Source organism: Schistocerca americana, chromosome 8 (assembly GCF_021461395.2).
Source record: "Schistocerca americana isolate TAMUIC-IGC-003095 chromosome 8, iqSchAmer2.1, whole genome shotgun sequence".
Lineage (NCBI taxonomy): Eukaryota > Metazoa > Arthropoda > Insecta > Orthoptera > Acrididae > Schistocerca > Schistocerca americana.
In genome coordinates, this window is record NC_060126.1 from 32,184,469 (window position 1) to 32,203,430 (window position 18,962).

The 18,962-nt window shown below is 44.1% G+C and overlaps 1 pseudogene; it reads right to left on the reverse strand.

Moving 5' to 3' along the window:
• Nucleotides 1-1,321: 1,321 nt before the first annotated feature.
• Nucleotides 1,322-1,439, reverse strand: LOC124546050 (annotated as a pseudogene).
• Between the last annotated feature and the right edge of the window lie 17,523 nt (nt 1,440-18,962).

An 18,962-nucleotide genomic window follows, 5' to 3' on the forward strand; every position in this document is an offset into this window, starting at 1 on the left:
GTGTTTCGCCAACCTGACAGAGCCTATACTCGTGCCTTCGCAACCTCTCTGACCTGACTTGAAATCACTTTGTCTTTGCCAAACTTGTTCGCGTTTAGGGGTTGGTACTAGCCTACCACTGAACCTCTCTACTCATGCAATTCTACAACCTCTGAATGAAGCTTTCTGCTACTTCACATAATTTCTCATTCACACAGCTCCGATTGCACAAGGGGAAGGATACAGGAAAACGTGGCACACACGAAATAAAATAAATGAAGGCCGTTTGGTCCATTCTCTCCTGCTTGTTACCAAGTGATTTATTTCTGCAGAGTAATAACCCTCTCGCTATTAATTCTCTTGCACCTGAAATTTAATGAGAAAAATATGGAACGGTACAAGTTCCGTTTCATCATATACATAGCCTATGTCTGTCCGAATGTTTATTAGAGCACTTTGTAAAAATCTGAAGCAAACAGATCAAGGACTTGTCGAGATTTTTGGTAACAACGTTAAACTACAACTAGTCTATATATATTTTCTGCTAGGTCATTAATACGGAAAATGAACAGCATGGGTCTCAATCCACTTCCCTGGGGAATCTGTCGAAGACTCCCCACCTGAGTTAACAAGCTGCGTCCTCCCTGCCAAAAGTCCTCAATCCAGTCACAAATTTCTTTTGCTATTCCGTAAGACTGTGCTTTGGTTAATATGCGTCTGTCTGGTACTGAATAAAACGTTTTTCAGAAACGAAGAAGTACTACGTCTACTTGACTGTCTAGTTCCACGACTTTGTAATGTGGCACAGAATAAATGAATCACTGATTGCAAAAACCCTCCTAAGTCCACTTTTGGTGAAACCTGAGTTAAAAGCAAAAAATGCATACTCTTCATGTAGCTCCACAAGACTGTGCACGAAAACAGCCAAAGCCAACGTTTGTTGCCGTGCAAACAGAGGTAGGAAGTTTGAGCTGAGTGCAGAAACGTCCGAAGTCCAGGACTTCGGTTATTTTTCGTCTCAACTGTTGGCACTACAGTAAAATGCGGTAGAATTGTACGGAAGAAATTGGCATTGTTGATTTTAGTATTCATGTGAAAATGGATGAAGTGGCGTGTACCAGCAGTTATGAGAAGAAAAGAGCACTCCGTCTTCAGGCCACAAGTGGCCCATCGGGACCATCCGACCGCCGTGTCATCCTCAGATGAGGATGCGGACAGGAGGGGCGTGTGGTCAGCACACCGCTCTCCCGGTGGTTATGATGGTTTTCTTTGACCGGGGCCGTTACTATTCGGTCGAGTAGCTCCTCAGTTGGCATCACGAGGCTGAGTGCACCCCGAAAAATGGCAACAGCGCATGGCGGCCCGGATGGTCACCCATCCAAGTGCCGGCCACGCCCGACAGCGCTTAACTTCGGTGATCTCACGGGAACCGGTGTAGCCACTGCGGCAAGGCCGTTGCCATGAGAAGAAAAGGGTGAAACATTTTTCGGAATATCAAAGAAATATTATGAAGAAAGCTACAGTTCATGGAGAGGAACATGTGAATTATAGAGGCAAGCCTGTTCCGAAAAAGGTGACAGGAGAAGACGGCAAGTCTCGAAGAATCTGTTTCAGTGTTACTGCAGAAGACAACAGAACTGAAGCTTTACCACATTTTCTGAACATGGAACGCAAGAATGACCAGGACCTTTACCAGCAAGGACTGATCACAGCTAGTGATGTTAAAAGATACCGCCCAAGAAGTGAGAAAGGCTGCAGGCGGGAAAAATCTTTCGGCTACTGTGTCCTCGTTGGAGACAAACGATTTGAGGTATGTAGAAAACCTTTTCTAAGTATTTATGCAGTAACTGGTGCGAGAGTTAAGAGAATTCGCAAACTGCTGTGTAGTGGGCAGACACCGAAAGACGGAAGAGGGAAATGTAAGTGTTAATGCTGTGCCATGAGAGGAAATTGTCAAAATTACACATCACATCAGATCATTCCCCATTAAGGAAAGTCATTATGGTAGCCGCACTATGCACTACCTTGACTGTGAACTATCTGTGAAAAAAATGCATCAACTTTTTATTGCCAAACATCGTAACTCGCCAATGAAATACGAGTACTATAATAAGATTTTTCGTGAAACCTTTTCACTTGCTTTCGGAAGACCTAAAGTAGACATTTGCTGCATCTGCGAAGAGTTGACGTTAAAGATTAAGTCAAAAATACTCAATGAGGTAGCAAAAAGAGCAATAGTAGCAGAGAAGATAGTCCATATCCGAAGACTTAAGAAGTTTTATGATGCTCTGGAAGATAAGAAAAAACAGTCGGAGACTAATCGTAGAACTACTGCTTTATGTTTCGACTACATGCAAAATGTTCAACTTCCTCGTGTCCCGGTGCTGTTCTACTTGCGCCAGTTGACTGTCGCAGTATTTTGTATACATAATCTATGTATACATCACGGAATGAATGCGGAGAAAGGATCCAATGAAGTTTGCACTTTTCTATTAAGCTACATCAATGAATATATAGCCCAAGATGTGAAAAACTTACTTCTGTTTTCCGATAACTGCCCGGGAAAGAATAAACACAACACAATGATCAGCCTGCTTTTAGCTCTTGTGGAGTTAGACCGATTTGAAAAGATTGAACATTTTTACCCTATCTGCAGTCATTCATTTCTGCCATGTGATACGGTATTTGGGGTAATAAAGAGAGCTCTCCAACAAGTAGACAGAATGTACACAATCCACGAATTAATGGAGCTTATAGTAACTGCAAACTGTCGTTTCATCGTGCATTTGGTGGATGGAGATGAAATAGTAGACTTCAAGAAGTGGTTGCCATCAATTTATAAGCGGACTTGTTTTTCTGACATTCTAAGGGCTGACAAGGTACCAGTAAATATTTCAAAGTTTTATCATTTTCTTTATAAATCATGAATGCCAGGAGTTGTGGAACCAATGGAATTCAGGGCTTCAGATCAATTACTTCTCCTTGAAATTTGACCAAAGGAAGAAACCACAGTTGCCAGATGAAAAATGTTACAAGGATACGAAAGTACCTACTTGGGCAAAGAAAATGGAAGACATTAAACAATGTGTACGTTTTGATCCTGACAGTGAAAATGTGTCATCCTTCTGGGATGAAATATTAACTTGGCCTACAGCAAATATGCAAGAAACGATGGGTGGACTTCTCTACTGTAAATATTAAACACTATTTTGTTTTGTTACTTCTTTTCCCTTTTGTAAACAGTGTTAGCTAGCTCTGCAATAAACATAAGAACAGTGCACTGCATTCTAAATAAAAATAGTTTTCTTTGAAATTTTTTTATCATCAAATGCTTTGATTGCAAAAACAACCTAAATCCACAGCATAAAAAGGTTTTTGTAATGCAAACGGGTTAGCACGTAGATGTGAGATGTTGACAATATAACTGTTGAGTGCGACTTGATCGCCGCGCTGTTTCAGGCGTCTTGTCAGGGTCCGCACGGCTACCCCCATCGGAGGTTCGAAACCTCCTTCGGGCATGGGTGTGTGTGGTGTCGTTAGCGTAAGTTAGTTAAGTTAGATTAAGTAGTGTATAAACTTACGGACCGATGACCTCAGCAGTTTGGTCCTATAAGACCTTACCACAAATTTCCGAATGTCTCCAGCTTAACATTCACCTTATTCTAATAATTTATATAGTAATTATATTGTTTCTCTCACTTTCCTTAAAACTAGGCGAATGTTTTTGTTTTTGCCATCAGCCATTCAAATTCTGTGTGGGTGTGGGACGAGCTGTTAATGGCTGCTGGTAGTCGGCAGACGTTGGCACACAGTGCATCGTCCTTCCGCCGACCTTGCAGCTGCAGACGTCACAGCTCGTGGTCACGTAACCCGCTTTGCCTGCCTGTTAGCCACCTCACGTCACCAGCGAGCAACCGACTGGTGCTCGCAGTGCCGTAACAGCTGTTGGGTCGTCGGGTCCCTTTACAGTTCTAATGTTTATGATGTTATGTGATATGTAGCGAATAATTATTCTTTTACCGTCCTAAAATGTGAATCTAAATACTCATTTCTATTACATGAGTTGTTCAGTATTTTGATTAATCTTGTTATTCTCAGTGTGTTTTTTGTGTAAATGTGTACACGGAAGACGGTTGTGTGGTGAAGACCCCGAAAATGAGTAAGGAACCAGTAAATAAATAAAATTTGAGATAAGCAGTTATTGAAGTAAGTGTACTGGAAAAAATGAGAATAGAAGTGGTCTCAAAATTTCAGATGAAAAAATTACTGATAAATGTAATATAATGGATCAAAATACATAGAAAGGAAAATAGTATAAATAGAGGGAGTAATAAATTTAAATATCTTGGAAAAACTATACAGCTGAATAGGCTATAAAAATTGCAATAAATTTAGGAGCTAACAAAATGGAAAGAGCATAGCGTTAACAAAAAATATCTTCAACTAGATATGTATTTCTAGAAAAAACGGAACTAAGACCAGAAAATTTATAAGCACATGAATGCTTAACGATAAAACTGGACAGAACAGAAGTACTTGAAAGACGGATTGTTATAAAAGAAATGAGTGCAATAAAAACCACAGATGACTGGAAGATAAGAAGTAACAAGAAGATCTACGAAAATGTAGAGAAAATATGAAAAGTAATAGCACAGCGAAGATTAATTATTTCGGACACCTCCACCGACTGAATGAAAACAGGCTACCGAAACAAATATTCCTTTATTTTAAGAAAAAGAAATAGACGATACCATGAATTACAGAAATAAGAAAAAACAAAGGAAAAACATAAGAGAATCGGACCTAACAGAAATAATATTTTTTAGGTTTAAAATACTAAATCTGGACGGCTTTCGCGGCAGAAGAAGTAACAAATCCAGAATAACAAGAACAGAAGAAAGAAAAAAGACAACATATCTACAAGATGAAAGAGAACTGGACAAATAGGAAACAACAAAGTGAGAAAACGAACTGTAGTTGTTACGTGATCCTGATTGGTAAATACGACGCTAAAAAAGATACTTCATCATTCTTGCAAACCAGAGCAGAACTAATATGTGAAACCTACTTTTGCCCACTAATTTATCTCCTCGATACGTTCGTCACTGTCATGGACTAGACGAACATAGAAAGGGAACCCCGTCTGTGCATATGTGACTGGTCGTATGACGCTAGTGCATCTATAATTGCAGTTTAAAAGCGACTGAGCAGCCACTCGGTTTCTTTATGTTGACGGCAGTTGAGGTGTTACAGTCTAAGCACTGTGTGAACTGGATTCCGGTGTGATTACATAACGATAGCAGACGCGTCTTTTCACAAACAAGCTACAGAGCGGCTATCAGATTGCCGGGTTTCTACAGATGTTTCCAAGGACGCAGTGTGAGGCAGAGCAGCGAAGAATACAAGTGTTCGTATTTATGTATTTCTATATCTACGTCTACATTCATACGCTAGCTAATATTTTTGTATCTACATCTACATACATACATAATCTGAAAGCTACTGTACAGAGCATGGGGGTGGGCACTTTGTACCAGTATTGTCGAGTTTGGTTCCTATTCTACTCACTCCGTTATTGAGCGAAGTGAAAATGACTCTTCGTATACCATATGCAATGTTAATGTATAATGGTACATTATAATTTATAGTACCATGGCTGTCCGCACTGATGTCTGAGTCGCACTAAGTGCACTAAAGTGCTTCAAGCACGCAGTAAGGAAATGGACTGCAGTGGGAACGGACGTGGTTAATCGTTGGAATATCACCAATGGGGCCGAAAGGAAAGTTCACTACGTCAAATTTACGTATCATTAGTGTCTGTAGAAAATCTGCCTACGTACAGAATGCGTATCATTAGTGTCAAAGGGTACCAGACATTATATCCACTGCTTGGGTGACTGTCAGACTGTCAAAATGGTTCAAATGGCTCTGAGCACTATAAGACTTAACATCTGAGGTCATCAGTCCCCAAGAACTTAGAACTACTTAAACCTAACTAACCTAAGGACATCACACATCCATGCCCCATGCTGGATTCGAACCTGCGACCGTGGCAGTCACGCGGTTCCGGACTGAAGCGCCTAGAACCGCTCGGTCACCGCGGCCGGCAGTCAGACTGTCAATGAATTCGAGTTAGTGGAATGGAGAATGGAGGAATTAAAGGAAGAAGAGGAAGACGTCACTGAAAAACTTTGGGATTCCACGAGGATCTGGATTTTTCTCCAAAGGAGGAAGAAAACGATGAAGTCCGTTACATAGGATCCAAGAGATCGAAAGTGGGAACAAAAGAAGAGTGATTCGTCTGCAGGTACATATAACAGAAGAAAGAGAAGTACTTTTTCTACATCTTATAATAAGGAACAAACTGCGTCTACCTCTCTTTTAGTAACTGAGAATAACGAATTCATTACCAAAACAGGCTACCGCGCAAAACGCAACCAGTTACGCAGGTGGGAAAATCCATGTAAAAATGTACCACACATAAGAACTTGACATTGGGGAGAAGAGAAGTTTGTGGCACAACTTGACCAGAAGAAGGGATCGGTTGGTAGGACATGTTCTGAGGCATCAAGGGATCACCAATTTAGTATTGGAGGGCAGCGTGGAAGGTAAAAATCGTAGAGGGAGACCAAGAGATGAATACACTAAGCAGATTCAGACGGATGTAGGTTGCAGTAGGTACTGGGAGATGAAAAAGCTTGCACAGGATAGAGTAGCATGGAGAGCAGCATCAAACCAGTCTCAGGACTGAAGACCACGACAACAACAAGAACTTGACTCACAAAAAACATCGATCGTAATCTACTGAGCTGCTTCCACCTATTTTTGACTGAAGATATCGTAAGTGGGATATTTCTAAGAACGAATGAACAAATAGAACGACAAAGGCAAATAACAAAATAATGAATGTTGCACTAAGGGATACATGTAAGAAAGAATTTCAAGCATCCGTCGGCATCTTGATTTTCTCAGCTGTTACGAAAGATAATCATTTATCTGCTAAAGTACTATTTGATGGCTACCTCTGCGGCGATCGTTATCGTGCCACTGCGTTTCAAGAAAGGTTTATGTCCCTAATATACTGCAGCAGATTCTATGACAGAGAAACAAGGGAATAACGGACGGAGGGAAGAAAACTGGCACCTATCAGACACGTGTAGGAAGCGTTTGTAACTACGTAACAAACTAAAAGCCAAGTTCTTACTGTACCATCGACGAACAGCTCATTAACTTTCATGGGAGATGCCCTTCTAGTGTTTATTGAGCAATAATCGAAACAAATATGGCCTTAAACTTATCATGATTTGTGATAACGCTACCAACTACGAGATAGGGCCATAACATATCTAGGTAAATGAACAGTTCCAGAGGAAGTGCCAGTTGCAGACCATTTTGTAAAACAACTGGTAGATGAAATGAAGAGTTCGCACACAAATATTATGGACAACTGCTTCGTATGTGTGCATCTTGTAAGGAAACTGAAAACTGGTTATGATTAACCATTTGTAGGGACAATAAGGAAAAATCAGAAAGACCTTCCAGCTGAGTTTGTGTTTTGAATTCTGCAGCAAGGGAGTCAACAGATCCTTCCTCTTATTTTCAGAGGATGTGAAAGCTGTCTCCTTCAAACTTAGATCGGACAATTTGGAACTACAGTTTCAAGCATCATAGATGATGACGCCTCTGTTGAGATAAAACAAAAACAAAACAAAAAAAAACGTGCATAGTACTCACATACAACCAGACCAAGCAGCCGTCGATACTCTTGATCAGATGAGCGAGAACATGAAATGTGTTCAGAAAACAAGAAGGTGGCCAATGCGTTTGTTTTACAACATTGTGAGTATTGCATCAGTAAATTCATACACTCCTGGAAATTGAAATAAGAACACCGTGAATTCATTGTCCCAGGAAGGGGAAACTTTATTGACACATTCCTGGGGTCAGATACATCACATGATCACACTGACAGAACCACAGGCACATAGACACAGGCAACAGAGCATGCACAATGTCGGCACTAGTACAGTGTATATCCACCTTTCGCAGCAATGCAGGCTGCTATTCTCCCATGGAGACGATTGTAGAGATGCTGGATGTAGTCCTGTGGAACGGCTTGCCATGCCATTTCCACCTAGCGCCTCAGTTGGACCAGCATTCGTGCTGGACGTGCAGACCGTGTGAGACGACGCTTCATCCAGTCCCAAACATGCTCAATGGGGGACAGATCCGGAGATCTTGCTGGCCAGGGTAGTTGACTTACACCTTCTAGAGCACGTTGGGTGGCACGGGATACATGCGGACGTGCATTGTCCTGTTGGAACAGCAAGTTCCCTTGCCGGTCTAGGAATGGTAGAACGATGGATTCGATGACGGTTTGGATGTACCGTGCACTATTCAGTGTCCCCTCGACGATCACCAGTGGTGTACGGCCAGTGTAGGAGATCGCTCCCCACACCATGATGCCGGGTGTTGGCCCTGTGTGCCTCGGTCGTATGCAGTCCTGATTGTGGCGCTCACCTGCACGGCGCCAAACACGCATACGACCATCATTGGCACCAAGGCAGAAGCGACTCTCATCGCTGAAGACGACACGTCTCCATTCGTCCCTCCATTCACGCCTGTCGCGACACCACTGGAGGCGGGCTGCACGATGTTGGGGCGTGAGCGGAAGACGGCCTAACGGTGTGCGGGACCGTAGCCCAGCTTCATGGAGACGGTTGCGAATGGTCCTCGCCGATACCCCAGGAGCAACAGTGTCCCTAATTTGCTGGGAAGTGGCGGTGCGGTCCCCTACGGCACTGCGTAGGATCCTACGGTCTTGGTGTGCATCCGTGCGTCGCTGCGGTCCGGTCCCAGGTCGACGGGCACGTGCACCTTCCGCCGACCACTGGCGACAACATCGATGTACTGTGGAGACCTCACGCCCCACGTGTTGAGCAATTCGGCGGTACGTCCACCCGGCCTCCCGCATGCCCACTATACGCCCTCGCTCAAAGTCCGTCAACTGCACATACGGTTCACGTCCACGCTGTCGCGGCATGCTACCAGTGTTAAAGACTGCGATGGAGCTCCGTATGCCACGGCAAACTGGCTGACACTGACGGCGGCGGTGCACAAATGCTGCGCAGCTAGCGCCATTCGACGGCCAACACCGCAGTTCCTGGTGTGTCTGCTGTGCCGTGCGTCTGATCATTGCTTGTACAGCCCTCTCGCAGTGTCCGGAGCAAGTACGGTGGGTCTGACACACCGGTGTCAATGTGTTCTTTTTTCCATTTCCAGGAGTGTACATCCAATATGCCAATCAACACTTCTAAAAGATCCCAAGCACAATTCTGTTGTGAAGAATGAACTTCATGTTAAGAACAGCATCAACAACTTACATGTCCCTGGCTCATCCAACGAGACTGTATGTCATGTCTGGGCAAGGAGCTAAAGACTGTAATAGAAATAGTATTACTGACGAATGTGCAAGAACAGCAAGGACAATTTCGGCAACATTGTCTAAGAAGGTTCTGTTTTTACTGCCACTACTCCAAGAAACGCATGTCAGCAGTTCATTGCACGGCTTGTAACAATCCAATATGCTGTGTGCGTTTATTGGCCATAATGCCGCCATGTCTAATTTTATTTGTATACATACAAACTGTCATTTTAGAACTAAATGACAATTTGCAAACAATACAGTTCCTGGTCGTCCCTGCTGGGCAGGATGTAGTTCGAGGTAGAAGTGTGGTTTCGTCAGGCGCAATAAAACAAGATCAAATATGTCTTCTCTTATCCCTCGCAATACATCTTGTTAGCATGTCTTCTATAGCAGCTGGTTGCTTCGTAAGACGGAGTGGCAACAGCTGACTCAGATCAGACTCAGGGCTGCCGGCGGTCGCTGCATCAGCACCGAGTTGGGGTGCATGACCTGCAGTGAGGCGGGTTGCCCACCCACTGGTTCAGAAGGCGCTTCCCACTGACTGGTCTGCCAGGCCATGGTCATGGCTCACCTTTGCAGATAAGGTCGTGACCGTGGCACATGTGTGTTTGAACCACATGCCATCCTGACAGTACTCGGTCCATCTCAGGTCACTGCCCATGTTGTCGGTGTCCCATCAGATGGACAATGACGTCAGATGCCACGATGTCGTGTTGAATGTTGATGCTGGATGGCTCCCCGGTCTGGCAGGCTGTCTGACGCAAACAATACTGAAGTTTCAGAGCATCTTACACAAGATGTTACAATACAACAAGCAGAGAATTGAGTGTGAAGGAAGTGACGCCATCGAGCCTACTTGTCGACTACTTCTAGGCTAGTCGGGTGGAATATTTATGGCATTGAAGAGTAGCTTTGCTGTACAATGTAATTTGTAATGACCAAATTATCTCGCTCGTTACAAGTCCTTAGCACTCATCAATTTTGCTGTATTCGCTTAATGAATTTGATTCAGTATCGTAACCACCCGCCAGGTTAGCCGAGGGTGCTAATGCGCTGCTTCCTGGACTCGGGTAGGCCCCAGATCGATTCCTCTCGGCGGATTACCGACGAGGGCATGGCCAGACTGGATGTTTTTAGGCGGTTTTCCACGTCCCACTAGGTGAATACCGGGGTGGTCCCCCTGTCCCGCCTCAATTACACGACACGCAGACATTTGAAAACGTTCGCCCTATTTCATGACTTACACTAGATGCATAGAGCTGGGGTACACTAAATCTGTCCCATGGGGTACAGATTGGTGACAGGGAGGGCCCCTGGATACCCTGTGACACAAACATCGCCAAATCCAGAGCCCGTGCTGAAGTGAGAGAAAGGCCCAAGAAAATGATTGAGTATCCTAACTACTTTCTCGAACCTCTGATAGGTATTGCTGCGTCCTACCTAGTACTTCTTACATAATGTTATGAGAATAATGGAGGCAGGTTGCTCTAACTTGTCTTACACTATTCCCACGGGACCGCTCGCATTCACACACAAAAGTGTCGACGTCACACTCTTACTGACCGACTAACTGTATCGAAATGTTTATCCATAGCAGTTGGCTCGTGTTGATTCTTCCATGTGCTTGAGGAATGCCGGGCTGTAGTGAATAAGAAAAATTTTCTCTCTTCCTTATCTTAATATCTTGATGCGTAACACTCTACTCTACTGTAATAAAATTCATCCCGAATTTTATTCTTTCCATGTCTACCAGATGTCTGCCTTACATGTTTACATTTACTGTGAATCTTTGGTTCCTTTAATCACAACAAAAATCCTACCCTAGTTTAATATTATCTTCTCAGTTTGCTTATGTATACATGATATCTTTTAAGATCTTGTATTTGCTAGTACAAATCCAATCTCATGAACGGTTACTTGTGTTGCATGGATGATTTTCTGCCTTAGACAAAAGTAAACTGCATAAATAAATCCTGATGCCATTAGTGGTTGATACACTGGTATTCGATCTACATTCCTACTGATATTGCCATACCCGCTGTAACATTTGAGCAACCGAAGTTTGTCCTTTCTCTGAAATGGTTAATGCATCTATAATCTGCAGCGAAGTGGGAACCAAGGTACTGTTTGGGAAGGTTAGACGTTGCATGGGGTAAACACACCTAGAACTTCCCCCAGCCAACACAACATTGGCCGAGTCCTTGTAATTATCATGGTACCCGCAGTTGTTGCAGAAAGGTGAAACTGTGTTCCGGTGTGGTATCATCAAAACGATACCACTCTACAGGTGTCTCAGAGTTGTTAATGGAACTGCATGTTTCCGTCAGACGCTGGCAGAGCACGCCCGCTGAGCCGCGTCTGCAGTGCCGCCCCCTGCCGCCGTGGTGTAGGACGGTCGGCGGCAGCCACGCAGCCCCCCCACGCAGAGTCACTTTGCTATGTGACACTACTCGCGGCTCCAACACCGTCGTTCGTGCTTAGGTCAGAGAGCCTCTTCCTTATTGACACTGAGAGCTAGACTCTACTTCCTGCTGCATTATTTCTAATGAGTACGCTTGGAGAAATACAAGTTAAATAAATCTTCAGGTTAATGTGTTAACTTGTTCGCCAATCACTTCCGCCCCTGTCCAGCTTTTCTATGATGACAATTGCTGCACCATTCTGTAGCCCACTTCTCCTTATCACGGAGTATTAAGTCGTACACAAACCAGGTATATCACATTTGGTTCCATTAATCATTCTGTGACATTTCTAATTTTATCGTAACTGTAAATATTCTGTTGTTACAGCAATTAACTACTGTTGTCTCTGCTGAGAACATGGAAAAAATCCAATGAATGCCAACTCTCTAAAAGTTTGATTGTGGCATCGATACTACTCTTTTGCATTCTGGTGCCTCCCTTTCTCCTAGGAGTAACTGAATTTCACACAACCACTTGTCGGTTCGAACCACCTGAGCTGCACAAATGGTGACTAATTCCTCGATAGAACTGCTAAAATCTCTTACTGAATTTACAACGTGCATATGCCTCTCTTCTGAAATCAGTAATGTATCGGTAATTTGAACAGCACCCACTTATTTGTAAGTTTCCATTTGACCGATACGGGTGAATAGTGAAATAATGGTAGCGAGAGTCGTACGTTATGCTGTAAATTCTTTTTCTCTTTGCACTAATCCTAATAAAAACTGCTGTGGTGTTAAAATTGTTGAACTTAACCTGCGTGGTGAACTGTTCCCTGCACCCTTTTAATTTCTATTCTTTCGTCTACCCAAGCTATTAGTTAGTTTGTGCAGTACACTGGCTACTACTACCTTCTCCTCTGTTGTCCTTAAATATTTTTGTAGATCTCTCAGATCTTCGTTTAGCGTTTCTGTCTTTCAAATGGTTCAAATTGCTCTGAGAACTATGGGACTTAACATCTGAGGTCATCAGTCCCCTAGAACTTAAAACTACTCAAACCTAACTAACCTAAGGACATCACACACATCCATGCCCGAGGCAGGATTTGAAACTGCGACCGTAGCGGTCGCGCGGTTTTAGACTGAAGCGCCTAGAACCGCTCGGCCAGTTTCTCTCTTTCTTTTCGGATACTGCTGCGAGTCGGTTGTTATTCTGTGCATGGTTTTCGTAATTTTCAACATTTCCTGTTCGATATTCGTGCTCCGTGTAGTAAGCCAAGTTACAGTTGTTTCTGTGTTCCTGGCTATTTCCTGTGCCATCCCTAATGTATTATTTCAATTCAAGACGTCCTCGTTATCTGTCGTCCAAAATGTTGCTTCCAACAGCTTTCCACCAGCGTCTAACATTCGCACTAGCAACTCAGAAATGATAGCTGGTTAATTGTTCCAACTGCCCCTTTGCTTCTCGTAAGAAAACTTGATTTCCTTATATTTACTCTGTATATCCGTTAGCATTTCCCCTTTGTTTGCTTCAGTCTTTGAACGTATCCTGTAATCTTCGTACTTAATTTCTAACTTCCCAGACGTAAAATGTGGGTTTTAGTGACGACCTGTGGTTCGTGAGAAGAATGTCGAGTTGCCATCAGTATAATATTCCATTTTCCAACGTTTGATTCTTAATGACATCTGCCTCATATACACGTAAGACCGCTATGCTCATGATACCTCGTTTTAACATAATCTTCGACACCACCTAGGAGAAAGGAATTATCATGATTCCTCTCCATCTTCGAGTTGAAAGTGTATCTCAATGAAAATTACATATAATATAGCAAACAATGTAAAATGACATTAACCTAAGTTAACATAAAATTAAGCACATATAACGGAGACTCTAATGCTTACCCCTAGGTCTATATCGTACATTCTGTGCTACTTACGTTCCGCGTGGTAACTTCTTCTACTGGGGTGCAGCTGATGTTGATTGTAGTAACGCATCAATGGTACCCTTAAGAGGCCCTATCCGACTAACACACACTGTCGAGGTTTTCGTCGGTTAAACATCATTGTGCATTCTTTGAAAACAGCTTTTGCACAATACGCTCTCTTGTATTAAAGGCTTCAAACCAATAATGAGCTTTTATTTACAATATGTCGTAAGTATAATCCATTTAAAGATCTACACACATGTTTCACGTGTTCAGTGTTGATGTAGAGGCTAGTCTGTCTTATCCTATCATGATTCCTAAGGCGGTACAGAGTGATTTGTACGATGATTGTCGCCCAGTCTTCTTTAAATACAGATTATTCAAATTTATACAAGTTTTCGCGAGAAGTACTGCGGCGGCGCGCCCTAGCACCATTACTTTCAGCAGTCAGTTTACGTATAATAAATGCTAACGATACGTAAAATGTACGTTCTGTGAAGGTTTATTCGGATCAGCCTAGAGAACACATTAATATAAAATTTCTAGTAGAGGGTTTAAGCTCTTGACTCCAGTGTTTTACTATTCACCCGTATCCAGTCTAATGAAAGATGATTAATACATGGGTGCAACAACTGAAAGCGATGATTCCTGAGCCCCTAGTGCGAAAGATAGAGGTTGGTTAGACGCTGGTAGAAAGCTGTTGAAAGCCTTTAATATAGAAATACATAGTGTACAAAGTGGTTTTCAAGCAATTTGTTGACGAAAGCGTCGATAGCGAATGTTAGTCCGATAAAGCTTTTAAGGGAACCATCTGTTGCGGTAAAGCTGTGACTCATTGCCTGTATGAAGCTACACTCCTGGAAATGGAAAAAAGAACACATTGACACCGGTGTGTCAGACCCACCATACTTGCTCCGGACACTGCGAGAGGGCTGTACAAGCAATGATCACACGCACGGCACAGCGGACACACCAGGAACCGCGGTGTTGGCCGTCGAATGGCGCTAGCTGCGCAGCATTTGTGCACCGCCGCCGTCAGTGTCAGCCAGTTTGCCGTGGCATACGGAGCTCCATCACAGTCTTTAACACTGGTAGCATGCCGCGACAGCGTGGACGTGAACCGTATGTGCAGTTGACGGACTTTGAGCGAGGGCGTATAGTGGGCATGCGGGAGGCCGGGTGGACGTACCGCCGAATTGCTCAACACGTGGGGCGTGAGGTCTCCACAGTACATCGATGTTGTCGCCAGTGGTCGGCGGAAGGTGCACGTGCCCGTCGACCTGGGACTGGACCGCAGCGACGCACGGATGCACGCCAAGACCGTAGGATCCTACGCAGTGCCGTAGGGGACCGCACCGCCACTTCCCAGCAAATTAGGGACACTGTTGCTCCTGGGATATCGGCGAGGACCATTCGCAACCGTCTCCATGAAGCTGGGCTACGGTCCCGCACACCGTTAGGCCGTCTTCCGCTCACGCCCCAACATGGTGCAGCCCGCCTCCAGTGGTGTCGCGACAGGCGTGAATGGAGGGACGAATGGAGACGTGTCGTCTTCAGCGATGAGAGTCGCTTTTGCCTTGGTGCCAATGATGGTCGTATGCTTGTTTGGCGCCGTGCAGGTGAGCGCCACAATCAGGACTGCATACGACCGAGGCACACAGGGCCAACACCCGGCATCATGGTGTGGGGAGCGATCTCCTACACTGGCCATACACCACTGGTGATCGTGGAGGGGACACTGAATAGTGCACGGTACATCCAAACCGTCATCGAACCCATCGTTCTACCATTCCTAGACCGGCAAGGGAACTTGCTGTTCCAACAGGACAATGCACGTCCGCATGTATCCCGTGCCACCCAACGTGCTCTAGAAGGTGTAAGTCAACTACCCTGGCCAGCAAGATCTCCGGATCTGTCCCCCATTGAGCATGTTTGGGACTGGATGAAGCGTCGTCTCACGCGGTCTGCACGTCCAGCACGAACGCTGGTCCAACTGAGGCGCCAGGTGGAAATGGCATGGCAAGCCGTTCCACAGGACTACATCCAGCATCTCTACGATCGTCTCCATGGAAGAATAGCAGCCTGCATTGCTGCGAAAGGTGGATATACACTGTACTAGTGCCGACATTGTGCATGCTCTGTTGCCTGTGTCTATGTGCCTGTGGTTTTGTCAGTGTGATCATGTGATGTATCTGACCCCAGGAATGTGTCAATAAAGTTTCCCCTTCCTGGGACAATGAATTCACGGTGTTCTTATTTCAATTTCCAGGAGTGTATTATAGCTATCGTCTCGTGCCTTGCACCAAACACATTATCAATATTCCTTTAGATCAATTTAGCAACTAATTAGTTTCGGAAAACTCAGTACTATCAAAGTAAACTCTTGTTTGTAGGAATGAACTATCGGAATACACTTCTCCTTTCCTCAATAACGTAAAGTGGCGTATAACAAACGAAAAATTTCCCTGATGTGTATAACTCACTAACGCTACAGATTCATGTTCCCACGCTATACACACAGAAATTAAAAAAAAATGGTTCAAATGGTTCTGAGCACTAAGGGACTTAACTGCTGAGGTCATCAGTCCCCTAGAACTTAGAACTACTTAAACCTAACTAAGGACATCACACACACCCATGCCCGAGGCAGAATTCGAACCTGCGACCGTAGCGGTCGCGCGGATCCACACTGTAGCGTCCAGAACCGCTCGGCCACCCCGGCCGGCTTGGTATAATGTAACAGAATCTAAGAGGACCATCTCACGTTTCTCATAAACGTCGCCAAAGCACTGAAATAATACTTTATGATACTCAGACTGTGTATAGTGTCTGTCTTGCAGTGTCCGAGAATCGTTATACCTTGTCAGTCAAGGGTCAACTGACGTTGTTACTGATAGTGTGTTGTACGGTTCATCAAGAGAGTACACACAGCTCGCAACGAGAAAGTGAATAAAATGAATCTTTGTTCTCTTGAATCATGTATGTATTGAAGGCAAGGACTACCTCTTTCCTGTGCATGGAGCTCAGACCTGATACGAGGGTTTGGAGTCATAACGACGTATCTACAAAACTAGCGATTTCGACACACCTGCTTGACCACTGTCTTAACGTCAAAGCTGGGATTTGTTGAATGGATGTAAACACATTCTAAGAGCCACGAGATGTTGTAATTATGAGCAATCTGAATCGGGTGGTGGCAGTGATAACGTTTCTACTGTTGCAAATGTTTCATTTGCCTTCATCTTCAAACTCACATTTTGTAGACCCGTCTTTATGACTCTGAACCGCCTTATAACAAAATTTGTATGCTCACAGACAGCGTTTCCTCACTTTTCCCCTTTCCGCAACCACACTTTGTACAGAATTCTAGTGTATCTGGTTTGTTTATCACTGTCATTAGCCTGTGTCATTTATGAAAGAGCATCAGTTACACAGTTTTTTAGCATCAACGACAAACGACAATAATAGCGAATAATGAAAATTAGGAATTAACGTCGTTAGTCACATTTGGAACAACATCACCATCCAATATATCGCAACAACAGAACTAGAAAAGAAATGTTGGTGGGGAGGTCATAATAATTCGTAAAGAACAGTTTTTTCTCATTTTTGTTGCAGTGTTCTCAAGCCTGGTGTTAAAAAAGTGCGTTTTGCACAGTTTTATATTAGACCATATCAGACACGCTCGTACCACAAGAAACAGTGCTGCCCGGTATGAATAACGTAATGACACATGGTATGAAATCTCACAGCAAATAGTGATCGAGATGGAAAACCGAGGGGCAATAGGAGAACAAAGTACTTGCAGAAAGGCTTCTCTGGAGAGAAACGTAGGAAAAGAGAGAAAAAAATTAAGTGGATGGTCCATCTTTGGAGAAATATGGCATTTATGATGGAAGAGATATTAAGGTCTCTATTCGAGAAGCAACATAGCGAACGTTGATGTCGCACTGCGGAAGCTCACGAAGAAAGAGTTGTAGAGGCAACGGAATATCTCAAGAATTTGTCTTTTCCCTTTCGGTGAGGGCGATACGTGAAACCAGAAATGTACAAGAATACGGTGAGTCGTTGCACTGGTAGAACCACATGACGGAAGTCTCCTCCGTGGAGATACGTTACAGCATCGTAGCTACTGCCAGTGATTTACCGCCTGCCTTTTGCTAGCAGGCAGCCGATACTGAATTGCTGACAAAAGTAAACACACATTAAGATAAGGCAAAGGCAGAGTCCTATCGTACCATTCAGTGAGCGCTGTTTACAAATCGGGAATCAAGCGTTTAGTGCTCTATTTGAATTTAGAGAAAACGAAACGCCGCGATCTACCTCAGACACATGTTGTACCACATATACAAGTTACTTCACAATTCATATTACAGTCCCTTGTGGGTTGTGGAGTGGACTTGGCTGATGAAGTTTTTATGAGGGAGCTATGTAGAGATATGTACCGTTTGGACGCAAAATAATTTTGAAGATCGGATCGTTTTCTAATCTCCCGCATCACGGTACCCACACAGCGGGACGATGAGCTCCTACCTGCGCACGGCGTGGACGGTATTTCGGGTTCTCTACGTCGGGTTCTCTTCTACGTGAGAACGGACGTCGCTTCAATGTCTCGAGTTCGGCGCATCCTACGAGCACCGCAGTCGACCCTCCTCTCCTGGTCGCGAACGCACCAGTCGCTCGCAGCCGTTGTTGCAGACGGACGGAAATGGTGTGTGACGTCATAATTCCAACAGTGACTGACGACGGCGTGTGTGTGCGGGCCGTGATGGAGGAGATCTGAAAGTGATCCGGTCTTCAATGTCATTTTATATCCAAATAGTTCATTTCCGGACATGAGTTCATTACTAGAACTTACCGTTACAACCTGTAACAGGAATTGCGAAACACGCTGTATAGTTGCGACGTGTTTACTACAATGACATGTGTAAATTGCTGCCACTCAAAACTGCAGTGTCATAATGACGGCATGCTGCGAATGTCAGACTGGCATTACGTGTACTACATTACTGGATGCGTAAAAGACTAACATTTTAGCGCAACTGTAGAATGTAGACAGGAGTGATACAGTCTACATTCTGTATATGCAGAAGTATTACACAGAGAGTTCTCCATTCATAGATCGTTTAGAATGCTGTTTACAGTACTTTGTGAACCCCTTGCGTGTGAAAGCTATCCCGATCACACAAAAGTAGCGGTGAACTGCGCACATCTTCAAGGTCTACGT